This window comes from Syngnathus acus, chromosome 16 (genome assembly GCF_901709675.1).
Source record: "Syngnathus acus chromosome 16, fSynAcu1.2, whole genome shotgun sequence".
NCBI classification, from domain to species: domain Eukaryota; kingdom Metazoa; phylum Chordata; class Actinopteri; order Syngnathiformes; family Syngnathidae; genus Syngnathus; species Syngnathus acus.
The window spans coordinates 13674096-13686495 of record NC_051101.1 but is presented as its reverse complement, the minus strand read 5'-3'; the positions used below and the strand labels follow the sequence as shown (position 1 = coordinate 13686495).

At 45.3% G+C, this 12400-nt stretch overlaps 1 long non-coding RNA gene across 1 annotated transcript in view; it reads right to left on the bottom strand.

The window, feature by feature from the left end:
- Window positions 1-12400, bottom strand: part of LOC119135448 — a 105765-nt gene that overhangs the window by 88739 nt on the left and 4626 nt on the right. The window lies entirely within an intron of this gene.

Here is a 12400-nt window from a genome sequence, read left to right as displayed (position 1 = left end):
GCACATACTTGATTCATGTGTGTGTTTGTGTGTGTCTGTCTATCTGTGTGTATGTGTGTGTGTCTCAGCAGGGGTTCTCCTGCTGCAGTCCTGATGATTGGAGTGTCAGGACTGGGTTTAGTTACTATGGCAACAGTGATACAGTGCCTTTCGATCCCCCAGCCCAGCCCAGCCCAGCTCAGCTCAGCTCAGCTCAGCCTAGCACGTGCACACCCAAGTGTCTTCTCACCCTCTGGTCTATTTGTTTTGGTTGTCCCCTTCTCCAGATGAAGCGCCCATTCGATGTTAATGCTGCTGCTGCTGCTGCTTTGTGGGTTAATGACATGCAATTTTGGGAAGCTGGGTCTTTGCAGCAAACAAGATCTCATTTTCCTGTTGGCTCCTGGAGGGCTTTAGCCTAAGAGGCTGCTTTTTAAAACTGGGGATACGCAGGCATTCCAAAAGTTCACAGTGCTGCTGTAATCTGAAAGCGGATGAATGATGCCGCTGGAGCCCATTCGGAGGGGAAATGGAAAAAAAAAATGCTCTAAGCGCACGGTGACGTGTCCGAATATCCTTGAGTATTCCTTTTGTAGGGAAAAGATGAGCTTGAACAACAAAACATATTCAAGCATTTGATCAACAAGTGTTGATCCTGTTTTTCGCTGCACTGGTTGACATTTTGCAGATTGAAATTGACTGGACATTTCTCATTGAACATTCTTGATGGTATTAATCCTCTTTCTGGTTTGTATTGCCATGATTCAACATCCTGCTCTGCTTATTGTGAATCACAGCAGCATCAACTTTCCACTTGACTAAATAGCAAGCAGCACGCTTGCTTGCTTGTAAAAAAGCAAGTGCTGACACTTACTAAAAATAGAATCCACAACAAGTTCATATGGAGTGCATTGCAGTGCGCTCCTTAGATCAACTTTTTAGTGTAGAAGTATTATTAGCATGCTGCTGTGCAAGGACCATCATACTCACACTTTGGGGGATTCTTTTTTTTTTTAACTTCTTTTTGTTTTGCAGGTTTTCTCATTCTAATACCGTTTTTAATGTTGGTGTGGTCCATTTGAATGTCTTTCTTTCTTTCTTGCAATCAAGATGTCATCCTCCTCCCCTGTGGACTTGGCCCTGTTTCACCTTTTTTTTTCTTTTCTCCCCTAGCTTGTGTACAGCAGGAGCAGCATCATCATGTTGCCTTCCCCTCACTTCCACTCTGCTCCTCAACTGGGCCGGCAGCTCCAGCACCAGCAGCACCAGCAGCAGCCCCCCCCCCCCCCCCACCAATGCTCCATGTGTTCCTATGACTGTATAGTAGGAGAAGAGAGGCTCCCTCCCCTAACCCTCCCCCCTCCCCTCCCCAGAGGGCCTGTGGTCGGCTCCCGCTGCCGCCTACACCAGCTTAATGAGGAGCCTGCGGGAAGGGGTGAGTGTCTCTGTGTATGTCTCCGTTTGTCTATTTTTGTGTGTGTGTAGCTGTGACTAAGTCTCAGTGTGTGTGTGTGTGTATGGGATCCCTATGAAGAGTAATGATGAGGCAGCTGTGGGGGCCTAGAGGCATGCTTGCCAGCCCAGCTGCAAGTCAAGGGCATACACAGCAGTCACATACGTAGCTGCATCAAACTGAACCTGCACTGCTTGCTGGCCTGACCTCACCTGACCTCACCTCATCTCAGGCCCCCAGACACATCAAATAGGTGGCACAGGCAAAAGATGCATTTCATTTCCTTACCTTTATATGTACACATTTGACATTCAAATGAAGACAGTCTTGTTTATTCAACAAGAACAAAAAACTCATCCAACAACATCCAAAAATGTCAGTGCTTTTGAGATGCATTGGCTGGACGGACAGATGGACATCAATCGACAAGATCTGGATAGAGAAGGTTGATGATGCGGTCATATGCTTATGCATTATTTTGACATGCACGTGAGCGAGTGAGGAAGGAGGCACAAAAAAGGGGTCTTAGTGGGGTGGCCCACCAGCGCACAATGAATATAGATGAAACTCTGCTCTGCACACTTGTCAACTTGTAGCTACTGTTGCTTCATTACCACTGGGACGGAGGGACGGGCGGACGGGCGAGGAGGGGGTGACAGGAGCAGAGAGATGGCTTGAAGCCAGGAGAGGGGAGCTTGACTTATTTATCATTATTGAGCTGTGAGAGTATGCTGAGGACGCACACATGCTCATGCAGACCGACATCCTCAGACTTATTTTTCTCTCTCTCCTTTTCCCATGAAAATACATTCCTTCATTTTTGTACTGTTGGGCATGGCAGGTAAGTTGGCGACTATCCCGGCAGATAGCTGGCGTACTTTCTGGACCTGCCAGGGCAGACGCATATAGTACGGACTGGATATGCCAAAAAGCGAGAATGCGGTGGCCCGATTAGAGATGGGAAGGCACGATGGCTTGATCCATGGGCTGCTAAGTTTGGCTTGGAGGTTCAAGTCAGTTGGTCGGAAAGGAGTATTAAGTAGAAGCCAGAGAGTAAACACTTGCGGATGGTCAGCAAATAACCAGAAATAAAGAGATTTTTACATTTGTCAATCTAAACTGAGCATGACTATTCTGTATATCAGCTCATGAGGTAGAAATAGTGTGCCGCACCGACCATGAATTTATATGATTGGATATGAGTGCTAACCTAATTCACATGTGAATGTATGCATTTCACGGCTGGCTATTTATTTGGAGTGTCTTATGTTGACGTATGAGCGGCAAAACGTCCAATCCATTTAGTAGATGACAGCAATGAGATGGAGTGCCAAGGCCTTGTCGAATGCGCTGCAGGCAGGTAGGCAGGCAGGCACTGTGCTTTTCATGGACTCTTTGACCCAGCGCATCACCCTTGCCTGGCCCCACTCCACTGAGTTTTGCTCATTTATAAATAAAGCAGTGGAGAGCGAGCGCTATTGTGCTGGAAGGGCACCCGTCCAAAGACAACATGCTGCTTTTACCAGCGGATGCCAGGGAGTGACAGGGGGAGGAGGGGATGCCAGAGAGTCACACAGACTTCCACTTGGGAGTGAGTGAAAGGCAGCTTTCCAGGCCACACTCACTCCAGCTTGTTTAGGAGTCTCAAATGCTGCAAAGGATGGAAAGTCGCCGTTTCTTGGCCCCTGAATGAACACGTTGACAAAGCAACGTTTGCTTCACCTGGGTCCAAATTATGAAGGAGTTCACCAGCGACAACAGCTCGCTCATAAGTTACATTTTGGAAGTCATTTGCCCAACAAATGACGGAATAATGCCCAAAATTCCTGGGCTGAATTTTCCCATCTGTCTGCTGGCCTCTCTTCCTGTTGCTCTCGGAGCCTGCCTGCCTGCCTGTCTGTCTGTCTGTCTGTGTTTTTCTTTGAGGATATTAGGTGCGTTAGATGTGACGTGTGAGGATGATAGATGAGATGATGTGTGTGTTGCTGCCAGGTGCAGTGTAATTACGCAGGGAGGCAAAGCGCACGTGTTTGCACATGCACAAAGCTAGCATCATTTCATGTGATGTGGCGTCGCTCGCTGTGATGTGCCTTTCCTTCCTTCCTTCCTTCCTTCCTTCCGCCGAGGTGCAAAGACATCTGCGTGGACAGACAGTATGACGTAACTGCCACCGTGGGCACGTCTGAGATGAGGACATTTGATCAGGCAAATTGTGTCTGCCTTACAATAAGATGCTGCTTTGTCCTTGTGAAAGCTGCCAAAATCAAATATGACCAGATTAAAAAGTCAAGGTGAGGCATTTCATATGTGAACATTTTTGTTCAAATTAAAAGTTGTGTTCGGGATTTGAGTGAAAGAAGTTGGACGGGAGGTTTGAAATTAATGAGAGGTAATTAAAAGTGTCCACAACACACCTCCAGAATACTCCACTTTTTCTTCTAAAGCTAGCTGCATGTTCTTTTTATCTCCACCAATTTAACATGAATGAGATGCAGATGCAGAGAAGCACAATTAACGACACACACACACACACATGCAGTGTGCGTAGCTTTTCAAAAAGTCAACAGATCACTCAGCTCCAAGCACTGTAATTGACCATTTTTTTGGGGGATTGAAATCGCGTTAAATTGCATTAAATCCAAACTCCACGTAGGAAAGCTGAGGCCCGTGGTTCAATTTTCTCATTTTCTATGTTAGCTCAAAGTATGAAATCATGAGCCAAGTTTGATGAAATTATACTGAGATATAATGAGAACCATTCCCTTGTTTCTCAACATAATAGATAGAGGCTTCTTGCATGAGCCACTTACTTTATGTCGTGGCTCACTGCTCTTTTCTCCCTCTCTCCGATGTTCTCTCTTTACATTTCCTTCCTTCCTTCCTTCCTTCCTTGCTTCCTAGTTCCTGGCAGGGAAAGAGTCTATTAAAGCCACACTCGGTCGGTGGGTCCACGGTTGTCCCCCGTGTGCTCATTAGTGAAGTGGCCTGCGTAGCCTTGGGAATGGCGGAAAGGTCCATTGTGCTGCCTCCCAAAGGGGTGTCAGCGGAATGAAGATGTAGTGCGGCATCATCCCTTGGTGTTGATTACACAATGCCATGGCCTTTATTGGCTTAATAGGTTGCTTGTTGAATCAGTTGCGCCGCCGCCACGGCCGTCCGTGCATGCGTTAATAAAGATGGATGTCGGGCTGGCAGAGGCATTGTAGAATGTCAGATATGCTTAAGCAAGCTTTCTTGACATGCTTATTGTTTGATCGAGGTCCCGTCTCAATTTCTTTGAGTTAATCCCAATTTTTTTCAAACAGAACATGTCCAAGCAAGCATTTATACGACTTGATTTGTGCAATGTCGTGTCACTGCCAAACGTAAACTAGCAAGAGCAGCCTTGTCCAACCATTGATGAATGATTTGACTTTGCGTGTAGCAAATGAATTTTGATGTAAATCTGCAGCGCTTCTACACACAGATTGCTGCTCAGTGTTTTACACTCCCTCCCGTTATGCTTTGGTGTTTTTGGATCATAACAGCTGCATTTCCCATTTTGCTGTTCCAGCCAGTGCTGAAAAGCGGCACGTCGATTCAAGCAATGACACACGGACGGATGGACGGACGGACGGACGGCAGGCACCATTGGGCTTTTGAATGGAAAGTTGAAATTTGCCGGAAACAAAAAGGCTGCACTTGTAACAATGTGTCATTTGCCACTATACGTGTCACCATTGTGACGATCCAAGTATTTTGGAGCCTTTCCAATGGAGTATTGCAACAGAATGCAATTAAGGGTGTGTGTGTTTTATGAATAGACGGAGGGAGTCCTGTTCAAGTGATGTAACGCGGTGAAACACATTAAGAAAGTGACAGATAATCATTGCTTTGCTCTTTGCCATCTTTCTCCGCAGTGACGCTCCTGGAAAAACTCGTTTCTTTTGCCTCGGGGATTTTATTAGTCTGACCTCATTGTCGGAGCAAAACGCACATATACTAAAATGTAGCTATCCATATTATCCATAGATATAAATGTTGAAAATGCCTCGCTCTAGCTCTGTGACCATGCAATGTACGTACCCAAACAAACAGGCCATTTTTGTGTTCCTGGAAAAGTGACTGGTTTGGAGATGCAACAATTCTACGCCTGTAACTCTAAACTCAAATATTAGGCCCTTTTGATGATCCATCGTGTGATTGTATCTTGTATAGAGTGAACGTCAACTACCGGAGCATCAAATTCCAAAATAACAGAACACAAGTAACAAAGCAAAAAAAAAATGCACCCCTTCACTCGGTGCTTTCTTTCTTTCTTTTTTCTTGCCTCATTGTCATTCTGTCTTCTGTACAAATAATGAACTAATGTTGAACTGCGCCAGTGCTGAAGTGTGCAAAAAGTAAATGTCTGTCAGCACTTACTTATTTCATTTTTTATGAGGCAAGCCATCCTGTGTGCGCGCGTGAAGCATTAATCTGTCTCGGGCGGACGGGCTGAAATTGATTTGAAGCTTTTTAACTCTGAAGCTCGCCTTGGTAATTGACACTGAACTGAATTTATTTGCATTGAGCATTTCCAATTTGAGAGTCCAAAACAAACTTAGTACTTCAACTCTGCTCTAATTATACACTGATATGCATTCACCCCCTTCCCTCTCCCTTGGCACAAAGACAGGCAGGCGCTCCGTGAGTTTGTTTACACACAACATAGTCTGTGTGTGTGCGTGTGTGTATCTATATGTATGTGCGTGTGATGTGCAAGAAATTGTGTGCATGTTTTAAATGCACATGTACAGTGTGTCACTATCTGGGCTAATTGGCTGAGTGGATGCGCCCGCCGCAGTGTTGTAGCTCAGCAAAGCATTATGGGTAGCGGGGAGGGAGGGACTTATCAGCAAGACACACATTACTGGCCTTTCTAATGAATTAACTCGGGGTTCTTGCACCATAAACACAATTGCACGCACACACTTTTGCATGGTGTTGGCGAGAGCCAGCAAAATTCTTTCCAAGTAGTTATTGCGCGGAGTGAGTGGATGTAGCGTTTTGAAAATAGAAAGCCAGTCGTTGACAAGAAATCAACATTTTTCGTTCTTGCTATTGCTCACCTTACGTTGCCCTAAAAGGCTTGATTGTATTTAGACCAAGGCGAAGAAGAGGGTGGAGAAGAAGAAGAACTCACTGGTCCAATTTGCAGGAAATGAATGTCCAACATTTGGCACAAATCATGGAAGAGTCCAGAAATCCCAGACGGAGTCTGAAAAAATGAAAAAGAGGCAAGTCTGGTCAAGCTGATGAAAGGTTTCCCACCTCCATTTCGGACTTTGCTGGGATGATATTTAACAGAACATTCATTGTCTTTCTGGTGCGTCATGCGTGTTATCTTCAGCAGTCTGATTTTAAAAGGAAAAAGAAAATGCTGCCTGAGGTTGTTGGCGAGGCACTTGTACTTTGTGTAACCTTTGCGCTAACTAGCACAGCAGCTGTGGGAATGATAATAGAAATGTATGTACCCTGGACATTCATTTTTTGCTGCTGCTCTACACTATGTTGGAAGTAACTTCAAATGCTTCATTAGTCGCTTGTCCCGCGTTTCACCCCTCGCCCGCCCGCCCGCCCGCCTGCCGACTTGCATATACATTTAGCCACTGTATAGACAGCCACCGCTTCCCCTGCTGATTTCGGATCCGCAGGAACAAGATGCTCTACATTATTGACATCTAGATCCTTTGTTTTTTTAACACAGTCTGTCTCTTCTCCTGCTTGACGCAACATGACTGAGATAACCAAGGTCAAAGTTCCACGCAGCTTCTCCCGACTCCATTTTTTGGGGTGGAGCTATACGGCACATCGCTTACAAATGTTTCATGACTCGCACACATTTAATGGAGCTTTTCTTACTTTCTTTTTGCAGTCTTCTAGCCGTCAGAGTTGACCTGCCCGTCTCTCTCCCTCCGAGCACCCAGTGAGACGAAGATACGCACGCACCCACACGCTTTCCTCACTTCTGCGTTGTGTTAAATTAGCTCCACGGTGGCGTGAGAAATGGGGTGTGCGTTTGCGTGATTTTGTCAGTGTTAGATAAACTTGCACAAGACTCGGTGAGGAAGTGTTAAGATTGCCTTTCAACACTTGCGGTCACCAACGCACACACGTGTGGAAACGTAAATACACGTACACACTTGTGTTTGGTGTGAGCACTCCCATAATGACTGTCAGAAAGGTGGCAAGTTTATTTTTTCAGGAGTTCCAAAAATAACATTGCAGTGCCGAGTCAAATGAGCCAACATGGCTTGGTCATTGCAATTGTTTCTAAACACAAAACAATGTCAGTCATTAAAAGAAAGCTCACTTTGCGTCACTGACAATCTTAGTTGACAATTGCTGAATGTGGCCTGTCAAAATCTCTTTGCATGCTGCACTGTGTGCGTTGTGTGTCTGCGTGCATGTTTGTATTGACCTTGCTGTTGTGCCCTGAATGAGCAAATGATTGATTGTTGTCAATGCACATGAATAAGGTGTGCTCCAGCACAAGGCCAGCCTGTTTTTTCATTGCCACTCTGCATTTTTGATGTCACACCGATTGTTCATTTTCTGAGCTGAACAATGTTAGAAAAGGTGGAACACTTCCAAATATTGACATTTAGGTACCATCATTTGATGATCAAAACTGTTACAACCTAGAAATGTGTTGCTTATCATCAATGTGTCTGATTGTGTACCTATGCAAAGCCACAGGCCTTAGAGAGCACCTTAGCCAATCAGGATCAGTGTCTTATTATCATCTGTTTATTTGAGGAGTACTGCACCACCTTCTTCTGGGTACAAACACACACACACATGCGCACACACAATGAAACATTATATTCATCATGTTGTGTGTGTGTGTGGTAAAATATTCAAATCCAATATATTTCTAGGGTACTAAAAACTAAATCCATTCATTTGTTTCCTTTGCCAGAGGACATTTTTGAAAGCAAGGCATCATTGGAAGGAGACAGCCATCCATCCATCCATCCATGCATCCATCCATCCATGCATCCATCCATGCATCCATCCATCCATCCATCCATCCATGCATCCATCCATCCATCCATGCATCCATCCATCCATCCATCCATCCATCCATCCATCCATCCATGCATCCATCCATCCATCCATCCATCCATCCATCCATCCATGCATCCATCCATCCATGCATCCATCCATCCATGCATCCATCCATGCATCCATCCATCCATCCATCCATCCATGCATCCATCCATCCATCCATGCATCCATCCATCCATCCATCCATCCATCCATCCATCCATCCATCCATGCATCCATCCATCCATCCATCCATCCATCCATCCATGCATCCATCCATCCATGCATCCATCCATCCATGCATCCATCCATCCATCCATCCATGCATCCATGCATCCATCCATCCATCCATCCATGCATCCATCCATCCATCCATCCATGCATGCATGCATCCATCCATCCATCCATCCATCCATCCATCCCTATTTCAGAGCAAACAGCTTGTGTACTGCTAGCACTTCCTTCATCACGGGTAACAATGACTGAACGGCCTTTCCTTGTAATATTGTAAGTTTTGTCCATTTTGTTTCCCTCAGCATTCATCATATAGTGTAGCCACGTAATTGCTATGCTGAAAATGACCACAATTGTCTAAACTCACACAAACTGAAAAATATATATCAAACACGCAATGCATTTGACTTGAACCAGGTGTTGAATACTCGCCTGAAAAATCCAATATCCCGAAAAACAATCTAAGACGAGCGCCGGTGGCATCGAACAGTATGAAATAAAGAAATGAATAAATGTTTCACTGTTTGTCTTTGTGTCCAATAAAGCTGTCTGTCTGCAATTAGGCAAGACGCTAAGCATCTATTGAACCGACCGACATTCATCACAAACGTGTGTGTGTGCGTGCGTCCATGCGCATGCGATGCGGCAATCAGATTGTGTTTAATGACTATTGACGAATGGAAGTGAATAGCTGCAGGAAGCAGACGGGATTGAGAGAGAGAGAGAAATGAGATGAGGAAGAAGAATAGAAAGAGGCAAAGATGTTGCTGGTCGATGGTGCAGGATGACATTTTAATTACCACCAGCCACTTTTATTAGAGGACATTTACTGCTACTCAGGGCTATAGATTGTGCCCATTTTATTTATTCCTGAGCTCGATTGCAGTCAGGGGAAGGAATTAGTCATTGCGCTCTGTCTGACAAAACTTTCTTTGACATATTTAAAGTCATGGCAAGTGAACAAGAATGGAGGCATTTCTCATCTGCTGCAAGTTGCATTTTGACGACATTTCGGAAAAAGAACACTGCAATAGCTTGTTGTTTGCGTCGCCACTTGTATCATCTGACAAGACAAACGCGGAGAGATTTGATTGATTTTTCTCAATAACAAGTCAAGTGCAACCAACAAATAACACAACGCTTATGATTTCTACCGTCTTATGGTGTGACATTTTCCCCAATTTAGCACAATGAAGGTATCGTAAGCTATTTGCTAGGTGTTACGATGTGCAAATCTATGGATGCATGGTGGAGCTTTAATATTCCGTGCTTCAGTTCATGAAGTGTTTGATGTCCTGGGAGGTTTTGCATTTGGCCTCAAATGAACCACAGAAGATGTTATTTGATGTTTCTACGGAAAAAGAGCATTTCATACCTTACGACAAGTAGGTTCTACTCACTGTGGTCAATGTCTTGATTTTCAATTGACTGACTTGCACGGACGGACGGGCCTTGTATTTTTAGCACAATGTAGTCACTTGTGAAATGTGCCGGATTTGCATATTTTGGTCTGACTTGATAGCATCCATGATTGTTGACGACTAGTAGGCCTCGGACAGAATTTAAAGTTGCACCTCTTATCTATCGCGAGTAGCCCACTCACATCTTGAGTTTTCTCTCAGTTGGCCAAATACTTTCCTTATCAGTAATAGTGCTAGCTTTTGTCTCCATCCCACTCTTTCTCTCTCTCTGCTCATCAACTCATTTCTTGACACCAGTAGAGTGACGTGAACTTAGCAAATTGGTGTCAGCGCTCTCCCATCTAGGTCTGTTTTGCTCCCGCTCGTTATTGCCAGAAATGATGAACAATATTGAACATGTCCCCCTTTTCCGCTTGTTCTCTCATTTATTACGGCGAGTGGGCACGTGACTCGTCGTGGGTGCCCTCTCTCTGCAACTCCGGCTCCATCTCTACGCTTATACAATCAGAAATTAAATTGCCTGGACCCGGCCGGGTTAGATAAGTGTGGCTCTGAAGCCAGCCGAGTGGTAATTAGGTGCTAAATTGGGGACATTAACGTCGGCGAGGCTGCCTGCTGTTTCTCTCGGCATTATCACAGCCCAGACACACCTTCAAACAATTACATTTACTCTGACCTTTAGCCAAAGAATCACATGCTGCGCGTGTGCGTTCATTGGCCTTATCTGCTCCGTGCGAGTGGCACACAGAAAAGCATGCACCATTTTGATAGATGAACTGCCGTTTTAAAATATGCTTTCCCAATCTTATTTACAGTCGCAGATAGGAGGAGTGGCTTTCATTTGCAATGGTGCAGAAGTTCAACGGCCAACAAACAGTGTCCGCACGTGTCCGGGTGGGCAGCATTCAATTTGTGACAAAAACGGCTTCTTTTTTTTTTCTATTCCAATTTAATCATGAGTGTATTTTTTAGAATGCTATATATAGGTATACGATCTGTAATGAGCTTTCCGAGGGGGCTATTTATTTGATCTGACCTTTCCTGCTTTTGTGCACGGACAATATACTCATTCACACATGCGCGTCGGCGTCGTCACTAAATAATCAGCGGCCGGGCCGCTCGCTCGGTCGGTCGGCTTTGTTCCGACGAGCCGATCGGGAATGTTCAACGCTCCCAGAGCCCCATTAAGTCCTTTCTTGATTGTTTACCCGTGTCACGTCGCGATCCGGCCCCTACTTGGATTGATTTGCATTGGCCAAATGACTCTGATCTGGATTGATTGTAGCCGTCGCTGGTAATGACAGCAGCCCCACCCCATGTGGAGAATGCTGCCTAATTGTATTTGTCCGGATGATGAAGTAGTTCTCTTGCAGACATGAAAGGGCCTTGCAGAAACTTCACATTTGGTTGGCTGGAGTGCCCCGAGACACAAAACAGCATTTGGAGTTGGCTAATGTGATTGATGCACAGCGACGCCGATGTTCACTTTCCAATGTACAGCCCGGCCGGATTTATCATTATTATTGCAGCCACAGTGTCGTTCAAGATTCTCCTCCGTGGCTAAATTAGCCGATCAAAACAAATGAGCTTCGTCTTTTGTCCTTCCTGACGGTGAAAGTGCTTTTAGGTGCGACTTGATGTAATTGTAGTAGCGCTTTTGCAAAAGGTGAAATGGATCACTGGACTATGTCTATGTATTGATATTTAGCGATATAGGATGGATTATGTCATATTTTATAACCAGAGCCGTGTGTACACTGTTAACGTGTGCTCCCTTCCTTCCTTCCTTCCTTCCTTCCTTCCTTCCTTCCTTCCTTCCTTCCTTCCTTCCTTCCTTCCTTCCTTCCTTCCTTCCTTCCTTCCTCCTCAACTTGGCACTCTTCTCTCCCTCCTCTCACCTGCATTGATGGCAAAGAAGAAGGGAGACACCAAGCAGGAGGAGGGATGAGGAGAAGTGAGGAAAAGTGTATAATTGGCTTTTTAAGGTGTGACAGAGTGGGGGTGAGGGTTAGTGTATGTGTTTGTGTGCTGGGGAGCAATCCAATAGAAGGTTGAAATCGGAAGGTGCTTGTGTTGTTTTAGCCACTGAGGGGACCGACGCAGTGGCTGCACCCAGGACAAGCCTGCTGCATGCGCGTGTGTGTGTGTGTGTGTGTGAGGGAGGGAGGGAGGGAGAGAGTAGATGAGGCTTATAATTGGGCAGATTTGCCTCTGACTGAGATAATACCCCCTGGGGAAGGAA